The following is a 24,059-nucleotide window of genomic DNA, read 5'->3' as shown; positions in this document are numbered from 1 at the left end:
ATGACACTAACAATCTAAATCTTCCCTGCAGTGACTTTGTGAGGTATGACTAATGATCCTAAATCATGCTGAAAAAGAAAAAACAAAGCTTTATATTTAGAAGAAGTTGTGACAATAAGACAAGTACATCAGGAAAGTCTTTGAACAGAATCACACATTTCCATTTCGTATTTTGGACTATGGCATGTCTCTTCTGAACATGTATAGAATTTCCTAAAATGAAAGCATTTTCTTAGGCCCCTCATATTAAGCTTATCTTGTTTTTCAGTTTCACAAAGGGGGAAAACATGTCTTTGCTTCATTAATTTAAAAATAGGACTACAGAAGTTGAATTACCTGACAGATGAGGGAAGAATTACAGGATACTTTGCAGATGTCAATTAGAAATATTTGGCACCATACCATTTCCTGCTAATGCAAAATGCTAGAACTGGAGAAGACCAAAATTATACTCTAAAGGTTTGAAGAAAGATGGGAAACTTTTAAGTGAAATGCTTGATAGAAAAAACATCTGTGGGGATCCCTGGGTGGCGCAGCGGTTTAGCGCCTGCCTTTGGCCCAGGGCGCGATCCTGGAGACCCGGGATCGAATCCCACATCGGGCTCTCGGTGCATGGAGCCTGCTTCTCCCTCTGCCTATGTCTCTGCCTCTCTCTCTCTCTCTGTGACTATCATAAATAAATAAAAATAAATGTTTAAAAAAAAAAAAAAAAAAAAAAAAAAAAAAAAAAAAAAAAAAAAAGAAAAAACATCTGTGACAAGATTATTTGGCTACTTAAACACATGTAAGGGAAGCAATGTTTACCTGGAAAATGTTAATTTTATTTTCATTAGCAGGAAGAGAGGAGAGGATGCTTACAACAATAGAATGTATAAGCAAAGAGCAATTTTTATTCTGGATGAGAGGTCTTTTTTCATTCTGATCCAGGACAAAGTCATTTGCACCCTAATAAGATTTTCTCAAGGACTTTCAAGAAATCAGAATAGCATCCATTCATGATGCTTTTTAAAAAGTTACCCGTCAGATTATATCTATTTTTTCATCTTGGTGGCTCTTTTCAATTTAAAATCTCTCCTACCTCATCTTTTCCCATTTTTCTTTGAAAAGTGTTAGGTTTGTTAAATTTTATAATCTTTCAGGTGTCCTAATTAAATATTTTCTTGACTTATCACCTAATAATCATTATGTACTGAAATAAGCCAATCGGTATAACAAAAAACAAACATACAAATACTGAATAAACAGGAACTTCTAAGAAGTGATGACTATATGTTTAAAAGTCAGAATTTCATAACACTAGGCATAGTGAAATTAGGTTGATTTGCAAATCTATCTTACTGCATATCATTGTTCTTACTCCATGGTGCCATCTCTCTGTCTCTGTCTCTATCAGCTATCTAATCTGCATATTTTCAGAATGTGAGTTACAGTAAAAAAGCTATAGTGAAATTGTGTGTGTGGACTGGGGAGAAAGGATCAGATAATGCAGATGTGTGGACTCCTTGGAGAAGGATCATATATGTCCCTGGAAGGTCACATATTTGTGGGTGGCTTAAAGCATCGGGTAAACCTGAGCATCACTCTCACAACAGTAAGAGGAATGTCATACAAAAGAGCACAAATATTACAGAGTGTTTTATTTTGAGCTCAGATGTGTAGAGTGAAAGTCTTTCTTCCCATTAGATAGCATAGCTGACATATATAGAAACAGGCTCAGGAAAATTAATGGTCCTACATTATTCCATCTCACGAATTAGGTTCTTATTTAGCTATTTGATTTTGAGTCTATGCCGTATGTATAGCCTGCATAGCACACATCCTCAGAGTAGTCTATAGATTATCCCTTATAAGGAAAAAAGGTCAACACGTAAGGAGAGAAACTAAAACGCAAACCTTCCAAATTAAAAAAAAAAAAAAAAAAAAAAAAAACTTTTAATGTTGAGCAAAATAAATTTAGCTTTTTCCATTAAAAACTGACCAACCTATAAAAACTAAGCTGAAACCCACCTCGGGGTCCAAGTCCCTGCTCCGCTGTGTCGGGTATACTTGGACCCAGGCTCGAGCTTGTAAATAAACTCTCATGTGTTTGCAAAAAAAAAAAAAAAAAAACTGTTTTATGATTATTGTTACTTGTGAAGGGATGAAGGGACACCTGTATTAGTTTCTCAGGGATGCTGTAACAAAGTATCACACATTCGATGGCATTGAACAACAGAAAGGTATTGTCCCACAGTTCTGGGGGATAGAAGTCCAAATCAAAGGCCAGAAGGGACATAGTCCCTATGAAGGTACTAGGGAAAGTTACTTCCTTGCCTCTTCCAGGTCTGATAGCCTCAGATGTTCCTTGGCTGGTGACAGCGTGACTCGGATACTCTTATGCCATTTTCTCTTTGTCTCTTCCCATAATCTCTCTTTTATGTGTGTCTGTTTCTGTGTCCACATTAATCTTTTTCTTTTTAAGGACCTAATCATATTGCATTTAGGGCTCACATTAATCTCAACTTGATCATCTGCAAAGACTTTACTTCAAAATAAAGTCACAGTCCTAGGTACTGGGGGTTAAGACATCACTGTCTTTAGGGGAATGCAATTCATTTCATAAAAACTTCCAAAAGCCAGTGATGTGAGATCCCTTTTCTAGAGACACATCCTACATTCACTTATTTTATTATTCTTTCAGTTCAGTACATACTTGTTTGAGTGCAGCAGTTCAAGAAAATGTGTCATTTTAGTAGTCAGAGTTACCTTTTGGAAAGGTATTCACTGTAATCTTTCACAAAATCATAAAAACATTTACAAATACCCTAATCCTTTCTGGTGGCTTTTGAAATTTATAATCATCCTTCTTCTAAGCATCAAGGTATACATTTCCCTCTGGGGGACTGATTTAAAGACAGAAGTTGTGCTGTTGGTATGAGTGTGGCCTACATTTCTCATTGTCTGGCATTCTTTCATCTTTCAGCAAGCCCGACACTGCTGCCAACATCCGTAGTCCCCTCTGCTAACTGCCTGAAACAACTCATGTTGGCCTTTTACCCATCCTGGTTACCTCTTCCCTTCTAAATCTGTAATATTTCCCTGCCATCAACACAGATGTTAAAGGAAAATAAAGCCAGTCAAATTAATCTACACTGAAATTTGAATGGCTGGTAATTCTAAGAATCTACTTACACATCTCTGTTGAACCCAATATTTCTTAAGATTTTCAAAACTGCTTTAGAGGGATTTCAGGGTTAGGAACACTTAAACTGTGTCATTCCATGAATCCATCTCTCAAAAGAATTCATTCTAGAAAGAGAAAATGGAGAAAAATAAAGTGCAGAGATAACTCAGAGCTGTAATCTAACCCATTAAGGTCTTCTCTAGCTGATTCCAGTCTGAGAGAGAGAGAGTTGTTTTTAGAGAGTTGTTATTATTGAAGAGTGTTATATTTCCAAAAATAGATTTATTGCTGCTCACCTTAAAAGGAGACCATTTATGGCCAATATAGAACTAAGTAACAACATGACAAACTTTATATTAAGAATGTTGTAACATTGAGCCTGGGTGGCTCAGCCGTTGAGCGTCTGCCTTTGACTCAGGGTGTGATCCTGGTCTTGGGATCGAGTCCCACATCGGGCTCCCTGCGAGGAGTCTGCTTCTCCCTCTACCTGTGTCTCTGCCCCTCTCTGTGTATCTCTCATGAATAAATAAATACAATAAATACAATCTTAAAAAAAAATGTTGTAACAAGAAAAAAAATTCCTTAGCTATGTCTGTTAATGGATATTAACTAGACTTATTGTGGTGATTATTTCATAATATATACAAATATTGACTCAAACTAAAATAATATATGTCAATTTTATCTCAATTAAAAAGGTTGAATTCTTGGTTCTTTACATGTCATAAACCTCAATCACTCAGTTTGGTTCATGGTTTTTGTGTACTTTTTTAACCTACTCTAATCTAGTTTAAGTTCAGAATCTTGTGATTGATTTTCTGGAATTATTTTAGGGAAAGAAAGCAAATTACAAAAGTAATTCATTTTTTGTTAGTCCTCATGCTAAATATAATCCTTCTAAACTATAATTTTTATTTTTAATTTTTAAAAAGATTTTATTTATTTATTCATGAGAGACAGGCAAAGACACAGGCAGAGAGAGAAGCACGTTCCTCTCAGGAGCCCAATGGCAGGACTCGATCCCAGGACCCAGGATCACGACCTGAGCTGAAGGCAGATGCTCAACTGCTGAGCCACGAAGATGCCCCCAAAATTTTCTAATTTTTAGTTATATTTGATCAGTGGAAGATTAGCCAACCTCTGGAAACTAGGGCAAATATATAAGATTTAGAGTATAAGTGAGAAACTCCATGTCTTTAAGGGCTATTTCAAAGATGTCTCCAAAGATCAGAATAAAAGGAGATTTTTTAAAAAGATTTCATTCATTCATTCATTCATTCATTCATGAGAGAACACACATGTGAGGGGTGGAGGGAGAGGGATAGAAGAATTGCAAGCAGACTCCATGCTGAGCACTTAGCCTGGCACGACATGGGGCTCAGTCTCAGGATCCTGACATCATAACTGGAGCCAAAACCAAGAGTTAAAGCTTAACAGATTTAACCACCCAGGTGCCCCCAAAAGGAGATGTTTTCCTTCAGGAAGAAAATCAAAATTTTTATGGAATGTTCTAATTGATTTAAATGGCTAAGCGGAGTAATTGATTCCCCTATGATCTAGGTAAGAAAGCTGTCTTCTAATGTTCCAAAGGGAAAAAAATCAAAACAAAATGAAAGAAAGTGTTAGATATTTGGAGACTTGTGGAAGCTCTTTTCATGGTTGTTAGAAAATCAAGTGAGGCAGGCTTCTAAGTCTCTAAAAATAAGAGAATATATTTATTGTTAAATGGTTACAGACCTTCTTCAATATGGAAAGGTTACAGACCTTGGTTTCTATAAGCCAGAGCTCACAATGTTTGTACAGGTGCTGATCTTCCATGCCAGGATGATACCGCATGGTTATGATTCCTCACAGCAGAGGGAGTGTTGGGTCCTGTCATCAAGTTCAACTTGTCTTTCAGAGCTTGGATTCTGTGGGATGGAGTAGAGATTTACAAGAGTTAGAAGATATCCAGGAAGAATATTTTCAGCATCTCATTTACCTAGAATGTCTAGTTTCTTACAAGGCTAGGAATGTTTTGATAAGAAGTTTTAAAGTTTATTTTTTGATTGTTAGTTTTTAAAGATTTTTATTTAATCCTGAGAGACACAGCAAGAGAGGCAGAGACACAGGCAGAGAAAGAAGCAGGCTCCTTGGGGAGAGCTTGATGTGGGATTCTGTCCCTGGCCCCCGGGATCATGACCTGAGCTGAAGGCAGGTGCTCAACCACTGAGCCACCCACAAGTCCCAATAAAGAAGTTTTTCTTAGAAATTCATTAAGTATCAGAGGCTGACCTCAGTAGGAGACAATACTTGAAGCTCATAAAGACCACAAATAGCTTTTTAGGCAGAGAGAGAATGGGAATTTAGTTGTTTTTGTTTTTAAAGCCCCAGATGACCAATGGCAAGTTGCCTGAAATTCAGTAAAATGTTAAAGGTGCTTAAGAATAGTTTATGATCTCTTGTGTTAAAATGCTAAACTGTATCCATTTTGCTCCATCTTCATATTTGATGGCTGTGGCAGGCAAAATAATGTCCCTCACCCAGAGATGTTTATGACTCTTGACAACCTGTGAATATGTTAGGTTAAATGACAAATGGGAAATAGGTGGAAATAGTAAGTGTTTAAGTTTATTAATCAGATGACAAAGTAGGGAGATTATTCTGAATTATCTGGGTGAAATCAATATAATCACTAGAGTCTCTAAAAGCAGAAGAGACACAGAATAAGAAAGTAAGAATACTATAGTGTGAAAAGGACTTGATTGACCACTGATGACTTTGAAGATGGAAAGGGCCAAGAGTTAAGGATTGTGAGAACCTCCTAGAAGCTGGAAAAGGCAAGGAGACAGATTTTTTTTTTTTTCCTTACAGCCTCCAGAAAGGAATGCATCCCTGTCAGTCTCTTGATTTTTAACTCAGCAAGAGTTGTGTTGGACTTCCAAAGTCTAGAACTATAAGATAACAAATTCATGTCATTTGTGAGTTTGTGATGATTTGCTATAGCAGCTACAGAAGCTAACACCAGGATAGTGCGGTGTGATAAATCCTCTAAAATATAGGGCTGAATGCTGCTTAGGGGTCTCAGCTTGGTATAATGAAAGGTGGGACATATATTTCAACAAGTAAGAAAAAATAATTTGCATGAATCTTAATAATTTCTATTTATCAAGAAACACACAGAATCTTCCCTGTTTCAAAGCACCTACGACATTGTTAAAAAATAATTGAATAGATTGCCCCTCTTGATAACTCGAAACAAGTAATATCCCAGTAATCCCCCCCACACACTTTTTTTTCCCTGTCATCATCTTTTATTTGCTTCATCATCATCTTGAGAACAGGTGCTAGTCATCCCTGTCTATCTTTAGTCACATTTTCCATTATGCCTTGTACATTACCAAAAATCATCAAAGATAAGGTAATTGGGTTTACTTAAAAGTTCTAGCTAATTAAAAACAAAATAAAAAGTGTTGTTGCTCATCATCTAATTCAGACTCCCAGGGTTAATACAAAGAAAAATTATATAGTATGCAAATACCTTTTAATGTAGTTATAGATGTAAATGTTCTGAATATTTAAGCTGTTTCCATTTAAACTAAACCTAATGAAGCTAAGAAAGTTAACCTCATAACCCCTAATTAGAAGATTCTCCATTATTGGGTAGTTGTGATTTATATCTTCACATAAGAGTGATTCATTGCTGACATTATCGGATTACTAACTACTGTCACCTACTTCTAAAAATAGGCACTTTTATGTTTCCCTCGGCAATTCTTTACAGATCATTAGGAATATATTCAGAATAACTAAGACATTAAACCTAAACAATTTCTAAAGAAAAGCATTAGCAAGACTTGTTCATCTAAAAACTTCACAATTTAGGCCAATATTGTTTTATTCTAGGGCACTAAAAGTTAAGGACACTGTGTTGAACAAAACACTCAAAATTAAAATTAATAAGGAACAAATATACTTCTAAAAGTGTCTTGGGGAGGGGAATGCCAGAGCGGCTTAGGTAGTTGGGCATCTGCCTTTGGCCCAGGTTGTGATTCCACAGTCCTGGGACTGAGCCCAGCATAGAGCCCTGCTCAGGGGGAATCTGCTTCTCCCTCTCACTAGCTCTGCACCTCCCCTCTCTACGTGTGTGCGTGCACGCATGTGCCTGCCCTCTCTCTGTCTCTCAAATAAATCTTTAAAAAAATAAAACTATCTTAGAGGATACTGCGTTACATTTATTACACTAACAAAAGCCAATAATAATGATGATCTCTAATGAAAATAAACATTTAGCTTAGTTTTCAATTAGTGATGATGCAGCTTTCTAGAAATATCTATGAAAACATTTTAACAATGTTTCAGAGGCATTAAATATATTGATATAGTTATCTAAAAATGTTAAGGACGATTATCTCTAGGTGTTAAATCACTTCTATTTTCTTTCTATTATCTCTTTTCTGATAGTTTTATATTTAACTGTTAGCACTAATAGCATTTAGAGATTATTGCGGTTTTAAAGAGTAACAATGTTCCAAAGGTTTAAAAACTTTATAAACTCCATATTTGGACTTATAAAGTTTTTAAAAACTTTTTTCCCTCCATTTTTGAGGATTATCATAAATAAGCTCTGAAAGACATTTAAAATAAGTTTATTAATATCAAATAATGATGTATTTTTAACATTTATTTCTTTTTTTTTTTCTCTTGCACTTTTTTGGGGTCAAGCAGTATTTTTTTTTTTAGATGTACATTTTTTTTTTTCCAAACCAGACTTTTCTTTCAAAATGGTTAGAATCCACCAGTTTTTTTCAGGTATACTCTCTAGTGCTACAAGAATTATAAGATCAAGTCCTGAAAAATTGAATCCTGAATTCATAATGAAGAGAATAAGCCACCACATTTAAAAAAATTATCTAGAATGTACATTCCATTTAAGTTAATAGCAAAGCAATTATTTTTACAATAAGAAAAGAAGAAAAATGTACCTAAAGTTAACTCCTGCATATGAAGGCTGAATACCAATTCACAATGAGTTGCTGTATAGCCTATATGTTTTGAAATACATTTTAACAATTCGTTTTTCCCATTCATCTCACTTTCATCTTATTAATTGTGTAATGATGCTTTAAGATTTGAAAAGCAATGCTTTTAGGAAAACACATTTATTCATAAAGACAAAAATTTAGTTCTTGACAGATATTTGACAGGTGGACAAATCCTTTATCCAGGCCCTTACAATTAAAGAATAGAATGTATACCTAAAGACAATTATTGTATAGGGAAAAGGAGCTGATGCCTAGTGTAGTGTTCATCCCTAGGAATTTAAAAACATTTTTCCAAATAAGTACCTTCTACATGGGAAAAATAAATGTTACAGTAGCCTGATGTGCTCTACGTGCAAAAAAAAGAAAAAAAGTTTTTGATGTTTGTTGAAGCATAGTAATAACTAAGGATAATAGCAACAACAAAAAGTTAAACGCATATATATATATCAACATTCCAATATTTCAGTGAATAACCAGTAAAGGAAGGGTAAAGCTTGTTGAAGAGTCCATTGTGACCTCTAGAAGCCAAAGCACATGGTTTCCTGAATGCTGCACAGTATAACTAAAAAGACATTTTTGTGCTTACTGAAAACACATATGATATTCAAGACCAAACTCTGATGAGGCAAGTGGGTTGTCTTTCCTGAAGAGACTGCCTAAGGAGATCTTGAGGTCATTTTGGTCAACCTATACAGTGTGCAAGCAAAGGGCAGATGAGTCAAGGATAAATATTCACTCCACCTGGCATATACCACCTCATCTTATTCACTTTGCAAAGGAACAAGAACTTCAGCATAGATGTAATCAGAATGAAAAGGCACTTGGTATGAATAAAAAAAAGTCAATTTTTTTTCAGGGAAATCCACGAAAATTTTGCACTAAGGATTTGATAGTTTGTATCCATTTTACGAAAAACTACTAAGTGCCAAATAAATCTACATGTTGCTTAATGTTAATTCCCCAAGATTTGTGTGAGCTAAAAGTCAGGAGGAAGACTGGGATTGGCCAGCAAAGGAGACTGAAGCTGAAGGGGCCCCGTCCACCAACTGGCACAGGAGAAGTGTATTCTCAGGGTAACACACTAAAAATCTGTTCTATTGTGGAGAGATGGCTGAGGATTTGCAGAGTATCACAGCAGCTGACTGCTAGCGCCCGGAGAGTGGGTTCTTAATAAGAAAGAAAACAAACCAAATTGTCAACCAAATTGTCTTTCAAGCCTCAATGAGCCTCATAAAAAAGTATTACAAGATAACCAATGAATTAGGGAACTGGAGACCCGTTTGTATGTTTTCTGTCACAAAACTTCTGCTCATTCACCATTTTTCAGATCTATTTCTCCAAATACAATCACATATTTTCTATGTACAATTTTCACATATACACTTTTCTACCAAAGAGAAAAAGTTTATATCACAAGACAATTGTACTTATTAATACATGCATTTCTCAAGGGTTTCAAACCCTCAGTGAGGAAATGTTATAAAAATAACATACATCTGTATCTTTGGGGTAAATCCCCAGCAGTGCAATTGCTGGGTCGTAGGGCAGGTATGAATGGATAAAGAAGATGTGGTTTATGTATACAATGGAATATTACTCAGCTATTAGAAATGACAAATACCCACCATTTGCTTCAACGTGGATGGAACTGGAGGGTATTATGCTGAGTGAAGTAAGTCAGTCGGAGAAGGACAAACATTATATGTTCTCATTCATTTGGGGAATATAAATAATAGTGAAAGGGAATATAAGGGAAGGGAGAAGAAATGTGTGGGAAATATCAGAAAGGGAGACAGAACGTAAAGACTGCTAACTCTGGGAAACGAACTAGGGGTGGTGGAAGGGGAGAAGGGCGGGGGGTGGGAGTGAATGGGTGACGGGCACTGGGGGTTATTCTGTATGTTAGTAAATTGAACACCAATAAAAAATAAATTAAAAAAAATAACATACCCTCATGTTTTGAAGATTATTGCCAAAAAACGGATGAAGATTTAAAAATAGCTTGTGTTCTTCCTATATTTTTAAAGGTCATTTTGAATGTTCCCAACTGGATTTTCTTATCAGTATAATACTCCTTATGCAGCTAAATGGACTATTAATTACTCGTTCCATTTACCAACCTCTGATTTTCCCTTGGGAGAGAATCAAGCTTCATGCATAAGAACAGTTTAGCACAAACATTAAGCAACTAGTAGTACATCTAGATGAAGTCTGAAAAGTACCTGAGAGCTAAAACAATTATTCATTTATATTAAACATACTAATAAATTTTAACCCTCTGATGATCCGTAAGGACCTTACATCAAGTGAATGACAAGGCCACTCTTTGGTTTAAAAGGAAGTAATTTCTTTCCTGGGAAGGAAACCTGGGACACGGGTGAATGAGAGAGGAAGGAAGAGCAAGGGGGAAGGCAACAAAAGAGGTGAGAAAATAAAAGAAAGAAAATTTCTTTAATTCATAAGAAAATATTTTCTTTGAAATATATTTGAAAATATATTGAATATAGACAAAAATGTATTTTCAAAATAAATATAAAAAATGTCATTTTTTCAGAGCTTTTCAGAGTAATAGTGTTTCTGGTCTTCAATTTTGGAATATTCTCACCAGAGTTGTCTTTGCTGAAGTTCTTAATGTGTGTTACATTAGCCGGTATCTTTAAAATTATCTTGTTAGTGATTATATCAATATGCTATGATAATATAGGCATGCCTTCTGCACATTTTAATTTAGTGTCAGAAACATTTAACTTCTATGTTAAAATAATTTGTTTTCCATTATATTAGGGACTATAGAATGTGTTTAGAATCTCTCTTTTTTTAGTGTTCTGATGTTTAGTTTATTTGTTTAATTTCTAAATTAATATTTTATTTGGTTTAATTTCTAAATTAATATTTTACTTGGTTTAATTTCTAAACCAAGTATGCTTGTAGCCTGTCATATTTTTCACTTTAAGAAAGAACACATGTTTGCATTAATCAGAAGTCTGTAATATTATCCATAGAAAAATGATCCCAGATCAAAAAAAAGCTAAAATGTAAATTATGCTGACATTTTCTCAATTTATGATTTTCCCAACCAGAGCCATGTTCCTAACCATCGGTAAGCCCATATGATATGATTAAATTTCAGTAGTATTTGAATCAAGGCATCATTAATCAAAATTTTTAAAAAAATATTCTTTGGGAGAAAATAGAAATGATGATGCAAGTCTTAAACATAAATTTGTGGTAATAGGTAAATGATTAAATTGATGGATGAATAGCTGAAGAAAATACAGTATATATGTACAATAAAATGTTTCAGCCTTCAAAAAGAAGGAAATCTTGCCATATATGAAAAGATCAATTAATACTGAGGACTTTGCCTAAGTTTAATAAGCCAGGCACAAGACAGATACTCCATGATTCCACTAATGACGCGTTATGAAATATCTAAAATAGTTAAATTCATAATAGAGAGGAGAATGGTGGCTACTATTGGTGGCAGGGGGTGGGGAAAATGCAGAGTCACTCCTCAAGGAGTGCATTATTAGTAATGCACGATAAATAATTTCTAGAAGTCTGCTGTACAACATTGTGCCTCTGGTTAATATTATATTGACATTTAAAAATCTGTTAAGGAGATCGACTTCATGTTAAATATTTCTACCACAATAAAATAAAATTAAAAAAAAAAAAAGCCTAATCACCTATAACCAGGATGAATCTGGGCTTCAGGCACGGGCTGCAAGGCTGCAGCAGCTCGCCAAGTGCTGACTTCGCTGCAGAGCACTGGAGACCCCCTTCCAGAGGTGGAGGCAGCATAGCTCTGCCCACTGCTGTGTCCAGACAGACACCTTGGCGGCAGGCTGAGTCCCCTGTACTAAGGACAGTGGCTCTCCTGTCCACCACATAACTGAAGCGTCCCTCTTGGGCTGCTCCTTCTCCAAGACTGCTCTTTAGGATGTGCTCTAGTCACTCTTCATGGGTACACAGGGTGGGTAGCTGCCCTCCTTTCTCCCCAGCATCCCCCTAGTGGACCCCAGGGCCTGTTGGACCCCTGCCTACCTGGAGGCTGTCTCCGCCCACCCCCCAGCCCAAGGCCTCTGTCCTCTCCGCATCCATCTCCCAGTGATGGGCTGTGAGGGTTTGCGGGCAGGAGGGCAGCTTAGGAAAGTGGCCGGCCTCCACCCTGGGCTATAGCCTGTGGTCTTGCTGCCTGTTGATGGGCTGTGTCATCTGGCTGTAGGCTAGGAAGTAGGCAAGTGTGGTGAGCACAAGGCCGGCCAGCTGTTGCTTCTTGCGGGCACTGTCCAGCTGGATGCTCCCTGGGTACAGCTTAAGCATAGGACGTCTAGAAGCAGGCGGTGGGCGTCTGGGCCAAAGGTCTGGGGCATAGACTGGCTGCAGGTGGCTGGCTTGGTATGCATCACCAGCATCTGGATCAGGTTCTCTGTCCAGCTTGTCTGGTTTGGAGCTTCCTACTAGATGGAGAAAGGGATGGGTCCTCCAAATGTGGCAGGAAGTGAAGAGCCTGTGTAAGGCTATAGTTAGTGCAACAGGTGGAAGCTCTGTCGGATGTGGACAGCCGGCTTCAGCAGGTCATTGGAGGCCAGCCAGTCCAGGGCCACACATGTGGAGCTTGGGCTGGAGTTCTGCAGCCACTGATTAAATTTTTATCCATTCATCCTTGAATAGACTCCTAGATTGTTTCCATGTCTTGAAAATTATGAATAGTGCTGCAATTAACATGAGAGTAGAGATCTACCTTCAAGATCTTGATTTCATCTTGGGGGATATATAGCCCCAGAAGTGACATTGCTGGATCACATGGTCATTGTTTTTTTTTTTTGTTGTTGTTGTTGTTGGTTTGTTTTGTTTTTTGTTTTGAGAAACTACCATATACTATTTTCCATAGTGGCTGTACCAGTTTACTTTCCCAACAGAGCACATGGGTTCCCTTTTCTCCTCATTCTCCTCAACAGAAGTTATTTTTTGTCTGTTTGACAGTCGGCAGTCTGACAAGTGTGAGGTGATCTCTCATTGTGGTTTCCATTTGCATTTCCTTGAGGATGAGTGATGTTGAGCATCTTTTGATTTCCCTCTTGGCTACTTGTATGTCATCTTCAGAAAAATGTCCACTCAAGTCCTCTGCCATTTTTTTAAAAATCACTTTGTTTAGATTATCTAGACATTACTCTACAATAGAGTGTCTGTAATGATGAAAAGGTTCTATATCAGCACCATCCAACATTGCAGTCATATGTGGCTCTTGGCTCTTAAAATGTGGTTAGTACCCCTAAGGAACTGAATTTTAAATTCTGCTTTATATTTAGTTTTTGTAGCCCTGTGTACCTGGTAGCTACTATATTTGACAGTGTATGTCTAGAGATATTTCCTGGAATCAATTACTATTTGGAAACTCTGGGGTATTTATTCTTAAATATGCTTTTAATAACATCACTATTTAAAAAAGGAAGTAAAATGAATGGATAATAACTATACTTGTGATAACGCTGTGTTGTGTCAACTTGGCTAAGCTGACCTTTAGTGCCCAGATTGCTCATTCTACAATGATTCCAGTTAGAGTGAGCTAAAAGCAGTATTTTCTATTAAACATATAAGGGTGGGGGGCAGCAGCTATTTTGTAGCATACACATACCTTCTTCTAGTTATTCTGTTAAATATAAATCTAGCTGCTGCTGTGAAGAAATAGATGAAATTTAGCTTTTGACAAGTTGACTAAACTAATCAAAAGGAAGATCTGACTTAATTTTTTAAAAGCTTTTTAAAGGAGATCTTAGTCCTTCCCGGATTTCAGAGATTCCAACCAGCATCTGAGACTGCATTTGTTCTCCATTTGCCTAAGGATCTTCCTGTCTGTCTGTCTGTGTGTTGATGCTTAGAGGGCTCGAGCCTGCTCCTGATCTTCCTTCCTGCCTGCTTGCCCCATAGACTTCAGGCTTGCTTAGCCATATGCCCTAGATAATTTTGTAAACCAAGTCCTTTAAATAAATCATACTGATAGATGATTGATAGATAGATAATCTACTCCTGGTTCAAATTCTTTATTTCAAGCTGATAGAACCCTCAACTCCTCTGCCATTAGGGAGATGGTGGGATAAGGGAAGAAAATACCTGAGAGATGAAAAATGATAGAGCTAAGAAAAATAGACTATCAATCATTAAAATCTATGTGCAATTATATGAAGTCTTATAAGCATCTTTTTCTGCCTCTTTCACACAGGTTCTATTAGTAAAATTTGTGTGGGAGTTTTGAGAACCAACCACCTGGTTACTTGGACACTTAAAAAGTTTATTTTTCTTTTTTAAATTTTAGTAGGCTCCATCCTAGACATGGAGCTTGAACTCATGACCCTGAGATCAATAGCCCCATGCTCTCCCGACTGAGTTAATCAGGTGTGCCCAAAAGATGATAATTTATATAAAATTATATAATTTTAATATAATAAACATATAATTTTATATAAAAATTTAAAATTTTATAGGAGAATGTAATTTCTCTCCTGCAGTTGCCATTTTACGTCTAAGTAGCAACAACCAACCAGATTCTCTGCTCTTTGCTTACTTTGCTTACTTGCTTATTTATGTCAACTGATGCATATTAGATGTAGTCATCTATTCAGCTAGGAAAGCTTATTTCTTTGTCACATGGAGAATGAAATGCCAAAGTCCATCTAGCCTCCAGGAAGAACAAATGGTTGAAACATATGTCAGTATGCTGCAATAGAGACGGAGTCACTCAACAATTTAAATATACAATAGAAGTGGCAAACTTTGGCTATTAATTTTTTCCTGAAACCTAAGGATTATTATAATACAGAGGTTAAAATGACATTAAAAGGTAAACTCAACTAACTCCAAAGAGTTGGATATATCCCAATTTCCCTGAGTTAGCAGTGTACCGAGCAATAGAAAATAAATAGGAGTATGCTTCCAAAGTTCTACACTTAGGCTTTCTGGGATATTAGTGATTGGAGGGGAAGAAAAATGTTAAGATAATAGTGTATTTGGTCAAGTTCCAGAGAGTCGATTCTGAGGCACAGTTGGCAGTTAGATAAAATCATAAAAGTAAAACAACTAAAATAGATGGAATTTGGTGTGATAAAGAAATACACAATTTTGGAAGCAAAGGAGAGCATTTATGGGTCATCTTGTTCGTACAGGCTTACTGGTGAGAGTATAATAAATAAACCATATCATCTTTGGATATTTGAGAAATCTGTTTTAGAGATATATTCACATATAGGTATAGGTATTTGTATAAAAGGATATTCATTTATAATTAGGAGTAAAAGGAGTAAAGACTAGAAGCAACCTGAGTAATCCATCTATCGATCCGTTTGGACTGGTTGAAAAAAAATTGATGATATATCCAGACATAACAAAACGTAAAATGCAGTCATTAAAAGATATGAGGCTATTTTCTATATACTGACATGAAATTATTTTCATGTTACATTGTTAAGTGAAGCAAGTATGTATAGGAGGCTATTATTGTGTGTCAGGGTGATATCTGAATATGCATAGATGAGCTCTTGAAGGATACATTACTATTATACAAGTAGTTATGAGGGAAAGGTGAAATAGACGACAGGATGGAGAAGAGACTTTGTACTAGATTCCATTCAGTGTAGAGTGTGTGTGTGTAATTGTGGAAATATTTTAAATAATTTTAAAAAGTCATATACAATAACCATTTGAAAGGAGTATTCAGAGTAGGATTACATGTAAGTGTATAAATTGAAAGTTTTATGATAGTTGCAGAGGGGCATGTCATAATGCTGGAAAACTATGACCAATGATAATTCAGCTAATGAATGTGAGGCCTCTAGAAACATGGAGTATTTTCATGTCTCTGGTGAGGACAACCAAATTATTGCTGAGAATTTACTCTTCCATTCTGATTCCTGCATGTTCATTGGATTGCTTCCTTGGGTCAAAGGTTGATTTAGCTGACAACTGAGGTTTCAAGAAAGTCAATAAAAGGAAACAAAGCCCCAAAATAGCACAGCACCATGGCCAGCTCACAGTGTTGTTTAGTAATAGTTGGCTCTGTGAGCAACTTGGGAGAAAAGTCTTCATGTTGGCTTTATCCTGCCTTGTTATCAGCCCCCAACAACACCGAGCAGTGGGTGATGCAGCAATCTTTACGCCTTGTCACCCATGAGAAACCTGGATTTTTAATCTTGTCTCATGAAGCGCTCAAGTGTCTTTTTCTGTTGGCAGCTTGATCTTCCGGTCCCCCTCTCAGCATGGCTTTCTGTTTCATTCTGTACTCAGAGACTTTGTACCAAAAACCAGAAAAGGACTCAACTGGAGAGTCTGACCTGGATATTTGTATTATTCAGTTGCCTAAGTTATATTTCTATAGGTGTATTTGCTATTTTACACTGAGCTCAATCACCTATGGTTAAGGAATTTTTGTTAATCTCTGGGAGGGATATCCATAGAGCTTTTTCAGAGTTTACACATCCCATCAAACCAAAGAAATAAACTCAGGAGATCTAGGAAAAACTAAACATTTTGCAAATTATTTACAAATCACTAACCTAAAGGTTTTTAGAAACACTTTTTTTTCTTTTATACTGGCATCCATAATAGATTCAATCTCCACTCTTAATATCCCTTTTTAAGAGCCATAAAGAATATTTCCAAGTTTATTAAAGATACTTAAAGATTAAATTAGGATTCCTGTTTCCACGGTCAGAAGCATCACTCATTGGAATCTCGGTTATGCCTGGCAGGGTGAATTTAAGCTATTTCAAGTGGATGCCATCTACCATCCCAGTAAATGCTTCCTGAAATGTTTTGAATTAGCTTTATTTGTTACTCTCTGAATCAGATGAAGATGTATTATGTAGGACACGTGAGTTCTGAAATGAGTGTCTTCTGAGAAGTTTGTAGGCTCAGATGCTCAACAAATACCTGAGTTATTCTCTGCTCCACCTTCCAGGTCTAAACGTAAACACCTAACTCTTCTCCATGTCATTTGTCTTCTTTTAATCTCCACTAATCATAGCGTGACTGAGAGCCATCCCTGTCTTCTTGACCAAGCCCTCTCTTTTGACAGTTCTAAGCTACCCAAGCTTCTCTCTGTTCTTCATTCTTTCAGCTTGTTATGTTATACTTACTGCCTGTGTCACGCAAGTTAGCAACTCATAGGTCCTTATTCATTTACTGAATTGCTCTCTGTATTTTCAAAACACTGCTTCCCTTGAGAATGGGACCAATAACTTTGGTTGTGCTGTGCCCTTATGTCCCCACCACAGCGCTAGTGTTAGAAAAAGCTCAATAAAAGCCTGTCCATTAATGATGTAGGGGTGATTGGAGGAACAGGAGCTCCATTTTGTTATACCTAAATAGATCAAGGTTCAAATCCTATTTAAAACATTCAATTTAAGTAATTAAATTAAATAAATTATCTCTTGACCTTCCTGTGAACCTTGTATCAAATCTCTATTTTTGTCAATAGTGACAGACAAGGTTGTGGGAAAATGGCTTTGTGCTCAGTTCCGGGAAATGTTTATCATTCTCATATAATAAAATTCACTTTCCGATGAATAACATTTTAAAAACATCTGCCAGAAGATTGTTTACATGAAACTGTTTTCCCCCCAAGAGAAGCTGATGTTCAGTTGGAAGCTCACATGTCCTACTTGGTCTCCATAGTCAGCATTTCACCTAAATTTATCTACTTGTTTTCTTCAAATGGATGAAGCTGAATTTATAGTCTTTCCGGAAAACATAAGATTCTAGGTGGTAGTTCTCTTTCTGCTCGAATTTTGGTGATTCACGTTGCAAAGATTGAAATGTGCCCAAAACACTTTAAAAAAGAAATATTCTTAGTTGCAAGAGACATGTTGCCTCCACTTCTATTTAAGTGATGGCAGCCCAAAATACTGTAGGTGCAGGCATTTCTGCAGTACAACAACACTGGATTTGCCTTGTAACATACTGATTTTGGGAGCTTGTGTATTATGCCTTCTCATAGCAACTTCTATTTCTAATTTTGTTCCATTTATAAGATTTAGATTAATTATTTTTCTGCATGTTTAATTATTTAATGAATGTTTTCCTTTCCAAGCTCTGTGAAGACATGATCCATATTTGTTTTTATACTTCGATATCCTCAGTGCTTAGTACTTGCAAATAATAGGTGCTACATTTATATTTATTCAAAAATTAATGAACAAATAATGGGGAAAAAACCCAACCAGACATAATAGAATCTCTGTGGCTTGAAACTTACAAATTAGAATCTCTTGGAGAACTTCTAGTTCTAGTCCTGATGGATTATTAAATATTAAATTTACTCTCCTCTTTTATAAAAAAAAATCAGGACAAAACATAATTAACAGTTCTTTTCAAGCAGTGAATTGCACACAATGCAGGGAGGCATTCATTCTCCCTTGCTGTCTCTTCAAGGAGATTTTCCAAACCATAATTCAGGAAAATAGAGCCCAATCAGAGCACAGAGATTTCTGTGTGGGTTACAGAAGTTCCTGGGATTTGGGGTCAGAATCAGGAGGAGGAGAAAGATACAGAGTAGGAACACCAAAGATCTGGATAAAAGCTTTCCGTGGGTTCTGGGCCAACTTCTAAACTTCCTATATAAAAAGCATGCTCTGGAAGGCCTAGCTGGGAACAGTGCTGAGTGGCTGAAAACAGAAATATCTCAGAGTGTTGAGGAGTTACTGAAATTCCAACTCAACCAAAGTAGAGTAAGCTTTGGACACTATTGGCTTTTAGGTGAAATTCCAGAGAGCCATGGTTGATCATAGTACAGCACCCTAAGCGCATAAGGACCATACTCTAGAAATAAGAACATTTGGAAACACTCAAGAAAAAACAAACAAACAAAAAAACAAAAAACATAAAACCTAAATCAATGACAGAATCAAGATGAACTACCAGTAATTTTAAAACAAGTCAAAAAAATTTAACTTTGCTAGGAACAATGTCATCATCTAGAACTCCAGTATCTGGTTATCTGTAATGGGCAAAATATGGTATAAATATTTTGAGACTTGAAAAAAAAAAAACTAACTGATAAGAGATAAAATAAGCAAGAGAGGCAGACCCAGAGGTGGTCCAGATTTGGAATTGGTAGATAAGGGCCTCAAAATGACTATGATATGTTAAAGATGGAAAAATTTGAAAGATTATAACTCTCACACAAAGAGAACTGAATGGAAATTTTAGAATTGCAAAATGCACTATATTAAATTAAGAATTCAATGGATAGATGTAGTAGTGGCCTGGACTGAACAGAAACCATAATTGGTAATTTCCGAGACAAGTGAGCAGAGTCCAACTGAGGCACAGTGAGGAGACAAAGTATGGAGGAAGACAGAGTTGAAGTGAAATATATATGCGATGTCAAAAGGTCAAATATATATGACTGAACAGCAAATACATAGAGAAAATTAAAAAAAAATCATTCAGATAAAAGAAAAACATGTACAAGAAGATTCCTTAGCATCTTTATTCAAAGTAGTCTCAAACTACAAAACATACAAGTTCATAAATCTAGAATACATGAATGTGGCATATTGATAAGATGAAATATTATTTAGCCATAAAAAAGAATGAAATATAGAAACACAGAACAATTTTGACAAATCTCAAAAGCATCATATTTGGGGGACCTGAGTGGTTCAATTGGTTAAGTGTCTATCTTTGGCCCAGGTCATAATCCCAGGGTCCTGGGATGGAGCCCTCCATAGGGCTCCCTGCTCAGCAGGGAGTCTGCTTCTCCCTCTGCACCTGCCTCTCCCCCTGCTCATGCTCTCTCACTCTCAAATAAATACATAAATAAATAAATATATTTTTAAGCATGTATTTATGATTCGATTCATAGAAAGTTCAAAATCACTGCAAATTAATTTATGGTTATAGAAGTCAGTAATAGTTCCCTCTGAATGGGTACTGACTGAAAAAGGCATGGGGGAGGTGTCTAAGAAGATAAAAATATCCATTGTTTGATATGTAGCGTGTTTTTTACTCTAAGATTATTCTTTATATTTCTAAAATGCAGATTACTAAAAAATGGATAAATAATTAAAATCAATATCACTTCATATTTATATTTGTGGTGATGAAGTGGCTATTGGTGTGCCAGGAATATTACACTCTCCAAGGCCATTTTTCAGGGACAGTTTGCAGAACTTAGATTTTTACCTGGGAAACAGAATCTTTCTGTTCCCACTTGAGCCTCACAAGTGACTGCAAAACACAAGGGAAATCACTGAGTGCTGCTCTCCAGGAGCCTGTCCTGTCATGGGGAGAGGAAAACAATGTGTAAAATGTACGTAGGTGAGATAGAAATGGGCGGGGAAGTATAAGACCTGGGAAGCCAGACTGAACTGCTTAAGGTGGGGTGGTTAATGAGGGATCTCTGAGGGTTTAAGATTTGAATTTACGAATCCAACAAAACCAGCCATGTGCAAAGTTGGACGCTGCTTTGTGAAGGAACAAATAGACTCTACTTTGTCTAAAATATTTTTCTAATTTGTCATGAAATCACCTTTTTTTTTTTTTTTTTTGCTAGAGATATAAATTGTGCCTATTTCCTCTTTCATTGCTCCCTTATTTACTCTTCCATTCATTCTTTCGTTCAAAGATTAGAGTGTGAAGAAACTCAAAATAAAAAGAATTAACACAAGTTTTCACTTGGAGCCCGGCAATCTCCATTTCTAACACAGGCAATGGATTCTGATATAGGGGATCCTGATACAGAACATTGAGAAAAACACGTAGGTACTTTTTTAGAACATGATACATGCTATAACTAGATTTCTGGATTTTCTCTACTGTTCTGCCTTATGAGACACCTAAAATTTAAAGCCACTTCATAGTGTTTTTAACTTATTTATTTTTTTTTTTTACTAGTATAACTGTCAGTGTCATAACCTCATTTCTGGTGTCAGAGACATAGCACAATCCTTCTGTTCTCAGTGTATTTTCCATGTAATAATTCAAATGCTTAGAACTTCAGAAATATAAGGATGCAAATGGGCTCAGGTCCACATCAGATGTAAATGAAATGGAACTTAGATTTTTACCTGGGGAAAATCATGTAATCATGTAAGATTAAGTAAATGGGCTCAGGTCCATATCAGATGAATAAATTTGACAGATGTTCTTCCTTTTCTCCCCTTTCCAGATATTGTTTATTCTTCAGATTTTTCTGTTTTCAAATGTGGGTTACATGTACAGACATGCGGGTGTACTTTTTCTGGCTATTATGGCTTTGCTCTCTCTCATTCATGCCGTTCCTATAGCTTCAGAATAAACGTATCAGATTAGAATTGAGTAGGATTTTATAGATTACCTTATCCAGTCCATGTAGTTGAGAAAACTGACAAGAGAAGATTAAAAAAAAAATCTCAAGAAACACAGCAACTCTGACACAAGAGGCATATCCTGTAATTCATGACACAGAGCCCTCTAAATCCAACCGTACTTACCAAGAACAAACCCATATATATTACACAATCAAGTATTTCCTGCTATTTCTAGTTTAATCTTATATTGTGTTTAACCTGGATTATAAATTTTGTTATGACATATATACCACGGCCTAAACTTCCTTTTCAATCCTTCTTAGTAGCTCCTAGCACAGGGCATTACACAGAGCAGGATTCTAAAGGTAAGTCAGTACGTTTATTTCTTTTTTTCCATTGGCACAATGTATAACCATGTTCATAAAAGAGTAAATCCATGTATTTAGAAAGAACAGAGGAAAAGTGGCCTAGGGAAAAGCTAGCACAAGCCAAGCAGGTCACCATGGTAACACCAGGTTCAAAATTGTCATTCTAAAGTTGCTGCCATTTCTCATATGTTCAGGATACAGGGGCACCATCTAGTGGTTTCATTTACATTCCTGACATTTCACACCCTTTCAAGCTTCACTTCCAAATAAACAAAAGGAAACATTTCTTTTTTGGGATGCACACTTGCAATTATGGAATACAGTCAGAATTTGATTTGCAAAATGGATAGGTACAAGTTTTGTCATTTACCGAATTCCCGTTGGCTCTCAATGCTTAAAAGCTCATTTAGAAAGAGGCACGTGAAAGATTTGAATCATTAATACTCTGTATAAAGGTACGTAACATTTTAGCTTTATGACATATTCAGAGTTCTATACACATGAAGATGTTTATTCTGAAGAGTTTTAATCCTGAATCACTCATTATATGATTTATTTTTCTCTGAAAATGTTTTTTTTTTCTTTTTTTCCTGTTGAAATCTAGGTACATCAGACCAAATGCATTTAGGTACATTTGCAAAATGTACTTTCTCTGTTCCTGACAGGAAAAACAAGAACAAAAACAAAACTCAGCCTTATTGGGGGTATTAACCAGCTATCCATGTGTAGAAACAAAATTATATTAAATGCCCAAGTTTGTGTTTCTCAAATACATGGAGTAAAAATATGAACCTGTCAAGATTATTTTCTTTCTGGCCCTGTAAAAATCCTGACTAATTAACAATTATACTTATTTATACACTTATCGAAAGTGAAATGGAGTAGAACTGTTTTATAGCCCTATTTGAAGGATATCAAACTATTTTTGAGAAATATTTTATATTCAAGTCTGTGCACTAAGTCAGTTTTCAGTGTCTATTTTATACTAAGCCATATCAGTCTGACAACTCTCTCTCACTTTTCTGTCTGCTAATATCTAGAGACCCAGACTATAAAAATGCCAAGAAAAGTATACAGTAATTATTTACAAAGCTCATGTATTAAAAAAGTCAACATTCCAGATAAGCCAATGAGTTTATGGATCATGCACCTGTTATCGTATTTTCTATGCCTGGAGTGGTTATTCTCTGTCCAATGGTCAAGATGACTCCATTCATCCCTCATGTATTACCTCAAGCACCTGTCTGTACAAAAACTTTATCAAATCTTAGGCTAACTAGCAACCTGATACACCTGACCTTTAGTGGTTCTCAACTATTGACTGCAAATTGGAATCATCTTCTGATGCTTCTGTTCATCCCAGAGACTTATATTTAATTGATCCTGGATGAAGACTTGTTATGGGAGTTTTAAACACTTCATAGGCAAGTCTACTGTGAGTCTACATTATCTCTTCCCCTTTATATTGAAATAATCTGTCCTCCATTTCGGCATATGGTTTTTAATGGAGGAATTTCTATCTTAGTTGGTCTCTTCTATCACCAACATTTATCATCATAGTGATAGCATAATATTTGGCATTGAAAAGATATTGCCGTGTAAAGTATTGGTGAACAGTAATAGGATGGTGTCTAGGATAGAGGGTTATTAGGGAAATATAAAAATATATAAGGCCTGGTATCTGAGAAAGGTATAGATGTATTGAGGTAAGAGTTGGGGGGAATATTTATTAGAGCTAAAGAGGAAGCAGGAGTTCTTAGAATAGTTGTGTTGGAAAAAAAAAAAAATCAAGGGCAAAGCAGCCCAAAAAAGGAAATGATATCATGTAGTATGTCAGTGACTTTCCCTACCTTGTGGTAGTTTTTGCAGGACTGTGCTATGCACCCTTCTATTTGAATGTCTTTGACCATAAGGCACTAAAGTGACAGGTAGGAAAATAAAGTAGTTCAGGAACTTGGGCCCAATAGCTAATATCCCTTCCCTTACCCCAGTACTTTGAACACAAAACCAAAGGAACAAGATGTTTCTAATGTTCATAGTGCTTTATTATGAAGAACAAGGAAATTGAAACCTGGCACTGTGTCTTGGAGTCAAGATGCCTGATGACTTGACATTTACACAGGGCATGGGTGAGAAATGACAACACTGAAGCTCATTGTTAAAAGAGTAAAAACAGTTTTTTTGTTTGTTTGTTTGAGAATTTTCTAAATGTAAC

This window comes from Canis lupus, chromosome 3, assembly GCF_011100685.1.
Source record: "Canis lupus familiaris isolate Mischka breed German Shepherd chromosome 3, alternate assembly UU_Cfam_GSD_1.0, whole genome shotgun sequence".
Classification (NCBI taxonomy): domain Eukaryota; kingdom Metazoa; phylum Chordata; class Mammalia; order Carnivora; family Canidae; genus Canis; species Canis lupus.
This window is presented reverse-complemented; position numbering follows the sequence as displayed.